We start from the raw sequence: 14,514 nt of genomic DNA on the forward strand, positions 1-14,514 counted from the left end.
TGTTCGCCATAAGTTGGCTGGGTATGCTCAGACGTGATTCCCTTGCTCACTTTGCCACTGGATTCAAGCAAGCCTGGCTGAAAACGGCTGAAATGCCAGAAACCGGTCCTAGGAAGCTTGTTTCCGGTCCAGGGAAGGCATGGCTTGGCAGTTTGGGCTGGACTGTTCCCATGAGGCACAGGGTCAGACTGATTTGCATATGGCCATGTCTGAACTGGGGTGGCAGAGTGGGCTAAAGAAGGGTGATGGATCAAACCCAGATCTCTTGACTGGCTGTGAGTGTTTGATTGGTTCTGATGCTCCGTCCATCACCACCCCCTTCAGTACCGCTTTGTTCACCATAAATTGGCAGGGTATGCTCAGACATGAGTCCCTTGCTCACTTTGCCAGTGGATTCAAGCAAGCCTGGCTGAAGACGGCTGAAATGCCAGAAACCGGTCCTATGAAGCTTGTTTCCGGTCCAGGGAATGCATGGCTTGGCAGTTCGGGCTGGACTGTTCCCATGAGGCACAGGGTCAGACTGATTTGCATATGGCCAGGTCTGAACTGGGGTGGCAGAGTGGGCTAAAGAACGGTGATGGATCAAACCCAGATCTCTTGACTGGCTGTGAGTGTTTGATTGGTTCTGATGCTCCGTCCATCACCACCCCCTTCTGTACCGCTTTGTTCGCCATAAGTTGGCAGGGTATGCTCAGACGTGAGTCCCTTGCTCACTTTGCCACTGGATTCAAGCAAGCCTGGCTGAAGACGGCTGAAATGCCAGAAACGGGTCCTAGGAAGTTTGTTTCCGGTCCAGGGAAGGCATGGCTTGGCAGTTCGGGCTGGACTGTTCCCATGAGGCACAGGGTCAGACTGATTTGCATATGGCCATGTCGGAACTGGGGAGGCAGAGTGGGCTAAAGAACGGTGATGGATCAAACCCAGATCTCTTGACTGGCTGTGAGTGTTTGATTGGTTCTGATGCTCCGTCCATCACCACCCCCTTTTGTACTGCCTTGTTCGCCATAAGTTGGCAGGGTATGCTCAGACGTGAGTCCCTTGCTCACTTTGCCACTGGATTCAAGCAAGCCTGGCTGAAGACGGCTAAAATGCCAGAAACCGGTCCTAGGAAGCTTGTTTCTGGTCCAGGGAAGGCATGGCTTGGCAGTTTGGGCTGGACTGTTCCCATGAGGCACAGGGTCAGACTGATTTGCATATGGCCATGTCTGAACTGGGGTGGCAGAGTGGGCTAAAGAACGGTGATGGATCAAACCCAGATCTCTTGACTGGCTGTGAGAGTTTGATTGGTTCTGATGCTCCGTCCATCACTACCCCCTTCTGTACCGCTTTGTTCGCCATAAGTTGGCTGGGTATGCTCAGACGTGATTCCCTTGCTCACTTTGCCACTGGATTCAAGCAAGCCTGGCTGAAGACGGCTGAAATGCCAGAAACCGGTCCTAGGAAGCTTGTTTCCGGTCCAGGGAAGGCATGGCTTGGCAGTTCGGGCTGGACTGTTCCCATGAGGCACAGGGTCAGACTGATTTGCATATGGCCATGTCTGAACTGGGGTGGCAGAGTGGGCTAAAGAATGGTGATGGACCAAACCCAGATCTCTTGACTGGCTGTGAGTGTTTGATTGGTTCTGATGCTCCGTCCATCACCACCCCCTTCTGTACCGCTTTGTTTGCCATAAGTTGGCAGGGTATGCTCAGACGTGAGTCCCTTGCTAACTTTGCCACTGGATTCAAGCAAGCCTGGCTGAAGACGGCTGAAATGCCAGAAACCGGTCCTAGGAAGCTTGTTTCCGGTCCAGGGAAGGCATGGCTTGGCAGTTCGGGCTGGACTGTTCCCATGAGGCACAGGGTCAGACTGATTTGCATATGGCCATGTCTGAACTGGGGTGGCAGAGTGGGCTAAAGAACGGTGATGGATCAAACCCAGATTTCTTGACTGGCTGTGAGTGTTTGATTGGTTCTGATGCTCCGTCCATCACCACCCCTTCTGTACCGCTTTGTTCGCCATAAGTTGGCAGGGTATGCTCAGACGTGAATCCCTTGCTCACTTTGCCACTGGATTCAAGCAAGCCTGGCTGAAGACGGCTGAATTGCCAGAAACCGGTCCTAGGAAGCTTGTTTCCGGTCCAGGGAAGGCATGGCTTGGCAGTTCGGGCTGGACTGTTCCCATGAGGCACAGGGTCAGACTGATTTGCATAAGGCCATGTCTGAACTGGGGTGGCAGAGTGGTCTAAAGAACGGTGATGGATCAAACCCAGATCTCTTGACTGGCTGTGAGTGTTTGATTGGTTCTGATGCTCCGTACATCACCACCCCCTTCTGTACCGCTTTGTTCGCCATAAGTTGGCAAGGTATGCTCAGACGTGAGTCCCTTGCTCACTTTGCCACTGGATTCAAGCAAGCCTGGCTGAAGACGGCTGAAATGCCAGAAACCGGTCCTAGGAAGCTTGTTTCCGGTCCAGGGAAGGCATGGCTTGGCAGTTCGGGCTGGACTGTTCCCATTAGGCACAGGGTCAGACTGATTTGCATATGGCCATGTCTGAACTGGGGTGGCAGAGTGGGCTAAAGAATGGTGATGGATGAAACCCAGATCTCTTGACTGGCTGTGAGTGTTTGATTGGTTCTGATGCTCCGTCCATCACCACCCCCTTCTGTACCGCTTTGTTCGCCATAAGTTGGCAGGGTATGCTCAGACGTGAGTCCCTTGCTCACTTTGCCACTGGATTCAAGCAAGCCTGGCTGAAGACGGCTGAAATGCCAGAAACCGGTCCTAGGAAGCTTGTTTCTGGTCTAGGGAAGGCATGGCTTGGCAGTTCGGGCTGGACTGTTCCCATGAGGCACAGGGTCAGACTGATTTGCATATGGCCATGTCTGAACTGGGGTGGCAGAGTGGGCTAAAGAACGGTGATGGATCAAACCTAGATCTCTTGACTGGCTGTGAGTGTTTGATTGGTTCTGATGCTCCGTCCATCACCACCCCCTTCTGTACTGCTTTGTTCGCCATAAGTTGGCAGGGTATGCTCAGACGTGAATCCCTTGCTCACTTTGCCACTGGATTCAAGCAAGCCTGGCTGAAGACAGCTGAAATGCCAGAAACCGGTCCTAGGAAGCTTGTTTCCGGTCCAGGGAAGGCATGGCTTGGCAGTTTGGGCTGGACTGTTCCCATGAGGCAGAGAGTCAGACTGATTTGCATATGGCCATGTCTGAACTGGGGTGGCAGAGTGGGCTAAAGAACGGTGATGGATAAAACCCAGATATCTTGACTGGCTGTGAGTGTTTGATTGGTTCTGATGCTCCGTCCATCACCACCCCCTTTTGTACCGCTTTGTTCGCCATAAGTTGGCAGGGTATGCTCAGGCGTGAGTCCCTTGCTCACTTTGCCACTGGATTCAAGCAAGCCTGGCTGAAGACAGCTGAAATGCCAGAAACCGGTCCTAGGAAGCTTGTTTCCGGTCCAGGAAAGGCATGGCTTGGCAGGTCGGGCTGGACTGTTCCCGTGAGGCACAGGGTCAGACTGATTTGCATATGGCCATGTCTGAACTGGGGTGGCAGAGTGGGCTAAAGAACGGTGATGGATCAAACCCTGATCTCTTGACTGGCTGTGAGTGTTTGATTGGTTCTGATGCTCCGTCCATCACCACCCCCTTTTGTACCGCTTTGTTCGCCATAAGTTGGCAGGGTATGCTCAGACATGAGTCCCTTGCTCACTTTGCCACTGGATTCAAGCAAGCCTGGCTGAAGACGGCTGAAATACCAGAAACCGGTCCTAGGAAGCTTGTTTCCGGTCCAGGGAAGGCATGGCTTGGCAGTTCGGGCTGGACTGTTCCCATGAGGCACAGGGTCAGACTGATTTGCATATGGCCATGTCTGAACTGGGGTGGCAGAGTGGGCTAAAGAACGGTGATGGGTCAAACCCAGATCTATTGACTGGCTGTGAGTGTTTGATTGGTTCTGATGCTCCGTCCATCACCACCCCCTTTTGTACCGCTTTGTTCGCCATAAGTTGGCAGGGTATGCTCAGACGTGAATCCCTTGCTCACTTTGCCACTGGATTCAAGCAAGCCTGGCTGAAGACAGCTGAAAAGCCAGAAACCGGTCCTAGGAAGCTTGTTTCCGGTCCAGGGAAGGCATGGCTTGGCAGTTTGGGCTGGACTGTTCCCATGAGGCAGAGGGTCAGACTGATTTGCATATGGCCATGTCTGAACTGGGGTGGCAGAGTGGGCTAAAGAACGGTGATGGATAAAACCCAGATATCTTGACTGGCTGTGAGTGTTTGATTGGTTCTGATGCTCCGTCCATCACCACCCCCTTCTGTACCGCTTTGTTCGCCATAAGTTGGCAGCGTATGCTCAGACGTGAGTCCCTTGCTCACTTTGCCACTGGATTCAAGCAAGCCTGGCTGAAGACGGCTGAAATGCCAGAAACCGGTCCTAGGAAGTTTGTTTCCGGTCCAGGGAAGGCATGGCTTGGCAGTTTGGGCTGGACTGTTCCCATGAGGCACAGCGTCAGACTGATTTGCATATGGCCATGTCTGAACTGGGGAGGCAGAGTGGGCTAAAGAACGGTGAAGGATCAAACCCAGATCTCTTGACTGGTTGTGAGTGTTTGATTGGTTCTGATGCTCCGTCCATCACCACCCCCTTTTGTACCGCCTTGTTCGCCATAAGTTGGCAGGGTATGCTCAGACGTGAGTCCCTTGCACACTTTGCCACTGGATTCAAGCAAGCCTGGCCGAAGACAGCTGAAATACCAGAAACCGGTCCTAGGAAGCTTGTTTCCGGTCTAGGGAAGGCATGGCTTGGCAGTTCGGGCTGGACTGTTCCCATGAGGCACAGGGTCAGACTGATTTGCATATGGCCATGTCTGAACTGGGGTGGCAGAGTGGGCTAAAGAACGGTGATGGATCAAACCCAGATCTCTTGACTGGCTGTGAGTGTTTGATTGGTTCTGATGCTCCGTCCATCACCACCCACTTCTGTACCGCTTTGTTCGCCATAAGTTGGCAGCGTATGCTCAGACGTGAGTCCCTTGCTCACTTTGCCACTGGATTCAAGCAAGCCTGGCTGAAGACGGCTGAAATGCCAGAAACCGGTCCTAGGAAGTTTGTTTCCGGTCCAGGGAAAGCATGGCTTGGCAGTTCAGGCTAGACTGTTCCCATGAGGCACAGGTACAGACTGATTTGCCTATGGCCATGTCTGAACTGGGGAGGCAGAGTGGGCTAAAGAACGGTGATGGATCAAACCCAGATCTCTTGACTGGCTGTGAGTGTTTGATTGGTTCTGATGCTCCGTCCATCACCACACCCTTCTGTATCGCCTTGTTCGCCATAAGTTGGCAGGGTATGCTCAGACGTGAGTCCCTTGCTCACTTTGCCACTGGATTCAAGCAAGCCTGGCTGAAGACGGCTGAAATGCCAGAAACCGGTCCTAGGAAGCTTGTTTCCGGTCCAGGGAAGGCATGGCTTGGCAGTTCGGGCTGGACTGTTCCCATGAGGCACAGGGTCAGACTGATTTGCATATGGCCATGTCTGAACTGGGGTGGCAGAGTGGGCTAAAGAACGGTGATGGATCAAACCCAGATCTCTTGACTGGCTGTGAGTGTTTGATTGGTTCTGATGCTCCCTCCATCACCACCCCCTTTTGTACCACCTTGTTCGCCATAAGTTGGCAGGGTATGCTCAGACGTGAGTCCCTTGGTCACTTTGCCACTGGATTCAAGCAAGCCTGGCTGAAGACTGCTGAAATGCCAGAAACCGGTCCTAGGAAGCTTGTTTCCGGTCCAGGGAAGGCATGGCTTGGCAGTTCGGGCTGGACTGTTCCCATGAGGCACAGGGTCAGACTGATTTGCATATGGCCATGTCGGAACTGGGGAGGCAGAGTGGGCTAAAGAACGGTGATGGATCAAACCCAGATCTCTTGACTGGCTGTGAGTGTTTGATTGGTTCTGATGCTCCGTCCATCACCACCCCCTTTTGTACCGCCTTGTTCGCCATAAGTTGGCAGGGTATGCTCAGACGTGAGTCCCTTGCTCACTTTGCCACTGGATTCAAGCAAGCCTGGCTGAAGACGGCTGAAATGCCAGAAACCGGTCCTAGGAAGCTTGTTTCCGGTCCAGGGAAGGCATGGCTTGGCAGTTTGGGCTGGACTGTTCCCATGAGGCACAGGGTCAGACTGATTTGCATATGGCCATGTCTGAACTGGGGTGGCAGAGTGGGCTAAAGAACGGTGATGGATCAAACCCAGATCTCTTGACTGGCTGTGAGAGTTTGATTGGTTCTGATGCTCCGTCCATCACCACGCCCTTCTGTACCGCTTTGTTCGCCATAAGTTGGTTGGGTATGCTCAGACGTGATTCCCTTGCTCACTTTGCCACTGGATTCAAGCAAGCCTGGCTGAAGACGGCTGAAATGCCAGAAACCGGTCCTAGGAAGCTTGTTTCCGGTCCAGGGAAGGCATGGCTTGGCAGTTCGGGTTGGACTGTTCCCATGAGGCACAGGGTCAGACTGATTTGCATATGGCCATGTCTGAACTGGGGTGGCAGAGTGGGCTAAAGAATGGTGATGGATCAAACCCAGATCTCTTGACTGGCTGTGAGTGTTTGATTGGTTCTGATGCTCCGTCCATCACCACCCCCTTCTGTACCGCTTTGTTTGCCATAAGTTGGCAGGGTATGCTCAGACGTGAGTCCCTTGCTAACTTTGCCACTGGATTCAAGCAAGCCTGGCTGAAGACGGCTGAAATGCCAGAAACCGGTCCTAGGAAGCTTGTTTCCGGTCCAGGGAAGGCATGGCTTGGCAGTTCGGGCTGGACTGTTCCCATGAGGCACAGGGTCAGACTGATTTGCATATGGCCATGTCTGAACTGGGGTGGCAGAGTGGGCTAAAGAACGGTGATGGATCAAACCCAGATCTCTTGACTGGCTGTGAGTGTTTGATTGGTTCTGATGCTCCGTCCATCACCACCCCTTCTGTACCGCTTTGTTCGCCATAAGTTGGCAGGGTATGCTCAGACGTGAATCCCTTGCTCACTTTGCCACTGGATTCAAGCAAGCCTGGCTGAAGACGGCTGAATTGCCAGAAACCGGTCCTAGGAAGCTTGTTTCCGGTCCAGGGAAGGCATGGCTTGGCAGTTCGGGCTGGACTGTTCCCATGAGGCACAGGGTCAGACTGATTTGCATAAGGCCATGTCTGAACTGGGGTGGCAGAGTGGTCTAAAGAACGGTGATGGATCAAACCCAGATCTCTTGACTGGCTGTGAGTGTTTGATTGGTTCTGATGCTCCGTCCATCACCACCCCCTTCTGTACCGCTTTGTTCGCCATAAGTTGGCAAGGTATGCTCAGACGTGAGTCCCTTGCTCACTTTGCCACTGGATTCAAGCAAGCCTGGCTGAAGACGGCTGAAATGCCAGAAACCGGTCCTAGGAAGCTTGTTTCCGGTCCAGGGAAGGCATGGCTTGGCAGTTCGGGCTGGACTGTTCCCATGAGGCACAGGGTCAGACTGATTTGCATATGGCCATGTCTGAACTGGGGTGGCAGAGTGGGCTAAAGAACGGTGATGGATCAAACCCAGATCTCTTGACTGGCTGTGAGTGTTTGATTGGTTCTGATGCTCCGTCCATCACCACCCCCTTCTGTACCGCTTTGTTCGCCATAAGTTGGCAGGGTATGCTCAGACGTGAGTCCCTTGCTCACTTTGCCACTGGATTCAAGCAAGCCTGGCTGAAGACGGCTGAAATGCCAGAAACCGGTCCTAGGAAGCTTGTTTCTGGTCTAGGGAAGGCATGGCTTGGCAGTTCGGGCTGGACTGTTCCCATGAGGCACAGGGTCAGACTGATTTGCATATGGCCATGTCTGAACTGGGGTGGCAGAGTGGGCTAAAGAACGGTGATGGATCAAACCCAGATCTCTTGACTGGCTGTGAGTGTTTGATTGGTTCTGATGCTCCGTCCATCACCACCCCCTTCTGTACTGCTTTGTTTGCCATAAGTTGGCAGGGTATGCTCAGACGTGAGTCCCTTGCTCACTTTGCCACTGGATTCACACAAGCCTGGCTGAAGACGGCTGAAATGCCAGAAACCGGTCCTAGGAAGCTTGTTTCCGGTCCAGGGAAGGCATGGCTTGGCAGTTCGGGCTGGACTGTTCCCATGAGGCACAGGGTCAGACTGATTTGCATATGGCCATGTCTGAACTGGGGTGGCAGAGTGGGCTAAAGAACGGTGATGGATCAAACCCAGATCTCTTGACTGGCTGTGAGTGTTTGATTGGTTCTGATGCTCCGTCCATCACCACCCCCTTCTGTACCGCTTTGTTCGCCATAAGTTGGCAGCGTATGCTCAGACGTGAGTCCCTTGCTCACTTTGCCACTGGATTCAAGCAAGCCTGGCTGAAGACGGCTGAAATGCCAGAAACCGGTCCTAGGAAGTTTGTTTCCGGTCCAGGAAAAGCATGGCTTGGCAGTTCGGGCTGGACTGTTCCCATGAGGCACAGGGTCAGACTGATTTGCATATGGCTATGTCTGAACTGGGGTGGCAGAGTGGGCTAAAGAACGGTGATGGATAAAACCCAGATCTCTTGACTGGCTGTGAGTGTTTGATTGGTTCTGATGTTCCGTCCATCACCACCCCCTTCTGTACCGCTTTGTTCGCCATAAGTTGGCAGGGTATGCTCAGACGTGAGTCTCTTGCTCACTTTGCCACTGGATTCAAGCAAGCCTGGCTGAAGACGGCTGAAATGCCAGAAACTGGACCTAGGAAGCTTGTTTCCGGTCCAGGGAAGGCATGGCTTGGCAGTTCGGGCTGGACTGTTCCCATGAGGCACAGGGTCAGATTGATTTGCATATGGCCATGTCTGAACTGGGGTGGCAGAGTGGGCTAAAGAACGGTGATGGATCAAACCCAGATCTCTTGACTGGCTTTGAGTGTTTGATTGGTTCTGATGCTCCGTCCATCACCACCTCCTTTTGTACCGCTTTGTTCGCCATAAGTTGGCAGGGTATGCTCAGACGTGAGTCCCTTGCTCACTTTGCCACAGGATTCAAGCAAGCCTGGCTGAAGATGGCTGAAATGCCAGAAACCGGTCCTAGGAAGCTTGTTTCCGGTCCAGGGAAGGCATGGCTTGGCAGTTCGGGCTGGACTGTTCCCATGAGGCACAGGGTCAGACTGATTTGCATATGGCCATGTCTGACCTGGGGTGGCAGAGTGGGCTAAAGAACGGTGATGGATCAAACCCAGATCTCTTGACTGGCTGTGAGTGTTTGATTGGGTCTGATGCTCCGTCCATCACCACCCATTTTGTACCGCCTTGTTCGCCATAAGTTGGCAGGGTATGCTCAGACGTGAGTCCCTTGCTCACTTTGCCACCGGATTCAAGCAAGCCTGGCTGAAGACGGCTGAAATGCCAGAAACCGGTCCTAGGAAGCTTGTTTCCGGTCCAGGAAAGGCATGGATTGGCAGTTCGGGCTGGACTGTTCCCATGAGGCACAGGGTCAGACTGATTTGCATATGGCCATGTCTGAACTGGGGTGGCAGAGTGGGTTAAAGAACGGTGATGGATCAAACCCAGATCTCTTGACTGGCTGTGAGTGTTTGATTGGTTCTGATGCTCCGTCCATCACCACCCCCTTTTGTATCGCTTTGTTCGCCATAAGTTGGCAGGGTATGCTCAGACATGAGTCCCTTGCTCACTTTGCCACTGGATTTAAGCAAGCCTGGCTGAAGACGGCTGAAATACCAGAAACCGGTCCTAGGAAGCTTGTTTCCGGTCCAGGGAAGGCATGGCTTGGCAGTTCGGGCTGGACTGTTCCCATGAGGCACAGGGTCAGACTGATTTGCATATGGCCATGTCTGAACTGGGGTGGCAGAGTGGGCTAAAGAACGGTGATGGATCAAACCCAGATCTATTGACTGGCTGTGAGTGTTTGATTGGTTCTGATGCTCAGTCCATCACCACCCCCTTTTGTACCGCTTTGTTCGCCATAAGTTGGCAGGGTATGCTCAGACATGAGTCCCTTGCTCACTTTGCCACTGGATTCAAGCAAGCCTGGCTGAAGACGGCTGAAATACCAGAAACTGGTCCTAGGAAGCTTGTTTCCGGTCCAGGGAAGGCATGGCTTGGCAGTTCGGGCTGGACTGTTCCCATGAGGCACAGGGTCAGACTGATTTGCATATGGCCATGTCTGAACTGGGGTGGCAGAGTGGGCTAAAGAACGGTGATGGATCAAACCCAGATCTATTGACTGGCTGTGAGTGTTTGATTGGTTCTGATGCTCCGTTCATCACCACCCCCTTTTGTACCGCTTTGTTCGCCATAAGTTGGCAGGGTATGCTCAGACGTGAATCCCTTGCTCACTTTGCCACTGGATTCAAGCAAGCCTGGCTGAAGACAGCTGAAATGCCAGAAACCGGTCCTAGGAAGCTCGTTTCCGGTCCAGGGAAGGCATGGCTTGGCAGTTTGGGCTGGACTGTTCCCATGAGGCAGAGGGTCAGACTGATTTGCATATGGCCATGTCTGAACTGGGGTGGCAGAGTGGGCTAAAGAACGGTGATGGATAAAACCCAGATATCTTGACTGGCTGTGAGTGTTTGATTGGTTCTGATGCTCCGTCCATCACCACCCCTTTCTGTACCGCTTTGTTCGCCATAAGTTGGCAGCGTATGCTCAGACGTGAGTCCCTTGCTCACTTTACCACTGGATTCAAGCAAGCCTGGCTGAAGACGGCTGAAATGCCAGAAACCGGTCCTAGGAAGTTTGTTTCAGGTCCAGGGAAGGCATGGCTTGGCAGTTTGGGTTGGACTGTTCCCATGAGGCACAGTGTCAGACTGATTTGCATATGGCCATGTCTGAACTGGGGAGGCAGAGTGGGCTAAAGAACGGTGATGGATCAAACTCTTGACTGGCTGTGAGTGTTTGATTGGTTCTGATGCTCCGTCCATCACCACCCCCTTTTGTACTGCCTTGTTCGCCATAAGTTGGCAGGGTATGCTCAGACGTGAGTCCCTTGCTCACTTTGCCACTGGATTCAAGCAAGCCTGGCCGAAGACGGCTGAAATGCCAGAAATCGGTCCTAGGAAGCTTGTTTCCGGTCTAGGGAAGGCATGGCTTGGCAGTTCGGGCTGGACTGTTCCCATGAGGCACAGGGTCAGACTGATTTGCATATGGCCATGTCTGAACTGGGGTGGCAGAGTGGGCTAAAGAACGGTGATGGATCAAACCCAGATCTCTTGACTGGCTGTGAGTGTTTGATTGGTTCTGATGCTTCGTCCATCACCACCCCCTTCTGTACCGCTTTGTTCGCCATAAGTTGGCAGGATATGCTCAGACGTGAGTCCCTTGCTCACTTTGCCACTGGATTCAAGCAAGCCTGGCTGAAGACGGCTGAAATGCCAGAAACCGGTCCTAGGAAGCTTGTTTCCGGTCCGGGGCAGGCATGGCTTGGTAGTTCGGGCTGGACTGTTCCCATGAGGCACAGGGTCAGACTGATTTGCATATGGCCATGTCTGAACTGGGGTGGCAGAGTGGGCTAAAGAACGGTGATGGATCAAACCCAGATCTCTTGACTGGCTGTGAGTGTTTGATTGGTTCTGATGCTCCGTCCATCACCACCCCCTTCTGTACCGCTTTGTTCGCCATAAGTTGGCAGGGTATGCTCAGACGTGAGTCCCTTGCTCACTTTGCCACTGGATTCAAGCAAGCCTGGCTGAAGACGGCTGAAATGCCAGAAACCGGTCCTAGGAAGTTTGTTTCCGGTCCAGGGAAAGCATGGCTTGGCAGTTCAGGCTGGACTATTCTCATGAGGCACAGGTACAGACTGATTTGCCTATGGCCATTTCTGAACTGGGGAGGCAGAGTGGGCTAAAGAACGGTGATGGACCAAACCCAGATCTCTTGACTGGCTGTGAGTGTTTGATTGGTTCTGATGCTCCGTCCATCACCACCCCCTTCTGTATCGCCTTGTTCGCCATAAGTTGGCAGGGTATGCTCAGACGTGAGTCCCTTGCTCACTTTGCCACTGGATTCAAGCAAGCCTGGCTGAAGACGGCTGAAATGCCAGAAACCGGTCCTAGGAAGCTTGTTTCCGGTCCAGGGAAGGCATGGCTTGGCAGTTCGGGCTGGACTGTTCCCATGAGGCACAGGGTCAGACTGATTTGCATATGGCCATGTCTGAACTGGGGTGGCAGAGTGGGCTAAAGAACGGTGATGGATCAAACCCAGATCTCTTGACTGGCTGTGAGTGTTTGATTGGTTCTGATGCTCCGTCCATCACCACCCCCTTTTGTACCGCCTTGTTCGCCATAAGTTGGCAGGGTATGCTCAGACGTGAGTCCCTTGCTCACTTTGCCACTGGATTCAAGCAAGCCTGGCTGAAGACTGCTGAAATGCTAGAAACCGGTCCTAGGAAGCTTGTTTCCGGTCCAGGGAAGGCATGGCTTGGCAGTTCGGGCTGGACTGTTCCCATGAGGCACAGGGTCAGACTGATTTGCATATGGCTATGTCTGAACTGGGGTGGCAGAGTGGGCTAAAGAACGGTGATGGATCAAACCCAGATCTCTTGACTGGCTGTGAGTGTTTGATTGGTTCTGATGTTCCGTCCATCACCACCCCCTTCTGTACCGCTTTGTTCGCCATAAGTTGGCAGGGTATGCTCAGACGTGAGTCTCTTGCTCACTTTGCCACTGGATTCAAGCAAGCCTGGCTGAAGACGGCTGAAATGCCAGAAACTGGACCTAGGAAGCTTGTTTCCGGTCCAGGGAAGGCATGGCTTGGCAGTTCGGGCTGGACTGTTCCCATGAGGCACAGGGTCAGACTGATTTGCATATGGCCATGTCTGAACTGGGGTGGCAGAGTGGGCTAAAGAACGGTGATGGATCAAACCCAGATCTCTTGACAGGCTTTGAGTGTTTGATTGGTTCTGATGCTCCGTCCATCACCACCCCCTTTGTACCGCTTTGTTCGCCATAAGTTGGCAGGGTATGCTCAGACGTGAGTCCCTTGCTCACTTTGCCACTGGATTCAAGCAAGCCTGGCTGAAGACGGCTGAAATGCCAGAAACTGGACCTAGGAAGCTTGTTTCCGTTCCAGGGAAGGAATGGCTTGGCAGTTCGGGCTGGACTGTTCCCATGAGGCGCAGGGTCAGACTGATTTGCATATGGCCATGTCTGAACTGGGGTGGCAGAGTGGGCTAAAGAACGGTGATGGATCAAACCCTGATCTCTTGACTGGCTGTGAGTGTTTGATTGGTTCTGATGCTCCGTCCATCACCATCTCCTTCTGTACCGCTTTGTTCGCCATAAGTTGGCAGGGTATGCTCAGACGTGAGTCCCTTGCTCACTTTGCCACTGGATTCAAGCAAGCCTGGCTGAAGACGGCTGAAATGCCAGAAACCGGTCCTAGGAAGCTTGTTTCCGGTCCAGGGAAGGCATAGCTTGGCAGTTCGGGCTGGACTGTTCCCATGAGGCACAGGGTCAGACTGATTTGCATATGGCCATGTCTGAACTGGGGTGGCAGAGTGGGCTAAAGAACGGTGATGGATCAAACCCAGATCTCTTAACTGGCTGTCAGTGTTTGATTGGTTCTGATGCTCCATCCATCACCACCCCCTTTTGTACCGCTTTGTTCGCCATAAGTTGGCAGGGTATGCTCAGACGTGAGTCCCTTGCTCACTTTGCCACTGGATTCAAGCAAGCCTGGCTGAAGACGGCTGAAATGCCAGAAACCGGTCCTAGGAAGCTTGTTTCCGGTCCAGGAAAGGCATGGCTTGGCAGTTCGGGCTGGACTGTTCCCATGAGGCACAGGGTCAGACTGATTTGCATATGGCCATGTCTGAACTGGGGTGGCAGAGTGGGCTAAAGAACGGTGATGGATCAAACCCAGATCTCTTGACTGGCTTTGAGTGTTTGATTGGTTCTGATGCTCCGTCCATCACCACCCCCTTCTGTACCGCTTTGTTCGCCATAAGTTGGCAGGGTATGCTCAGACGTGAATCCCTTGCTCACTTTGCCACTGGATTCAAGCAAGCCTGGCTGAAGACAGCTGAAATGCCAGAAACCGGTCCTAGGAAGCTTGTTTCCGGTCCAGGGAAGGCATGGCTTGGCAGTTTGGGCTGGACTGTTCCCATGAGGCAGAGGGTCAGACTGATTTGCATATGGCCATGTCTGAACTGGGGTGGCAGAGTGGGCTAAAGAACGGTGATGGATAAAACCCAGATATCTTGACTGGCTGTGAGTGTTTGATTGGTTCTGATGCTCCGTCCATCACCACCCCCTTCTGTACCGCTTTGTTCGCCATAAGTTGGCAGCGTATGCTCAGACGTGAGTCCCTTGCTCACTTTGCCACTGGATTCAAGCAAGCCTGGCTGAAGACGGCTGAAATGCCAGAAACCGGTCCTAGGAAGTTTGTTTCCGGTCCAGGGAAGGCATGGCTTGGCAGTTTGGGCTGGACTGTTCCCATGAGGCGCAGGGTCAGACTGATTTGCATATGGCCATGTCTGAACTGGGGTGGCAGAGTGGGCTAAAGAACGGTGATGG

The sequence above is a fragment of the Triturus cristatus genome, chromosome 1_1, assembly GCF_964204655.1.
Source record: "Triturus cristatus chromosome 1_1, aTriCri1.1, whole genome shotgun sequence".
NCBI classification, from domain to species: Eukaryota; Metazoa; Chordata; class Amphibia; order Caudata; family Salamandridae; genus Triturus; species Triturus cristatus.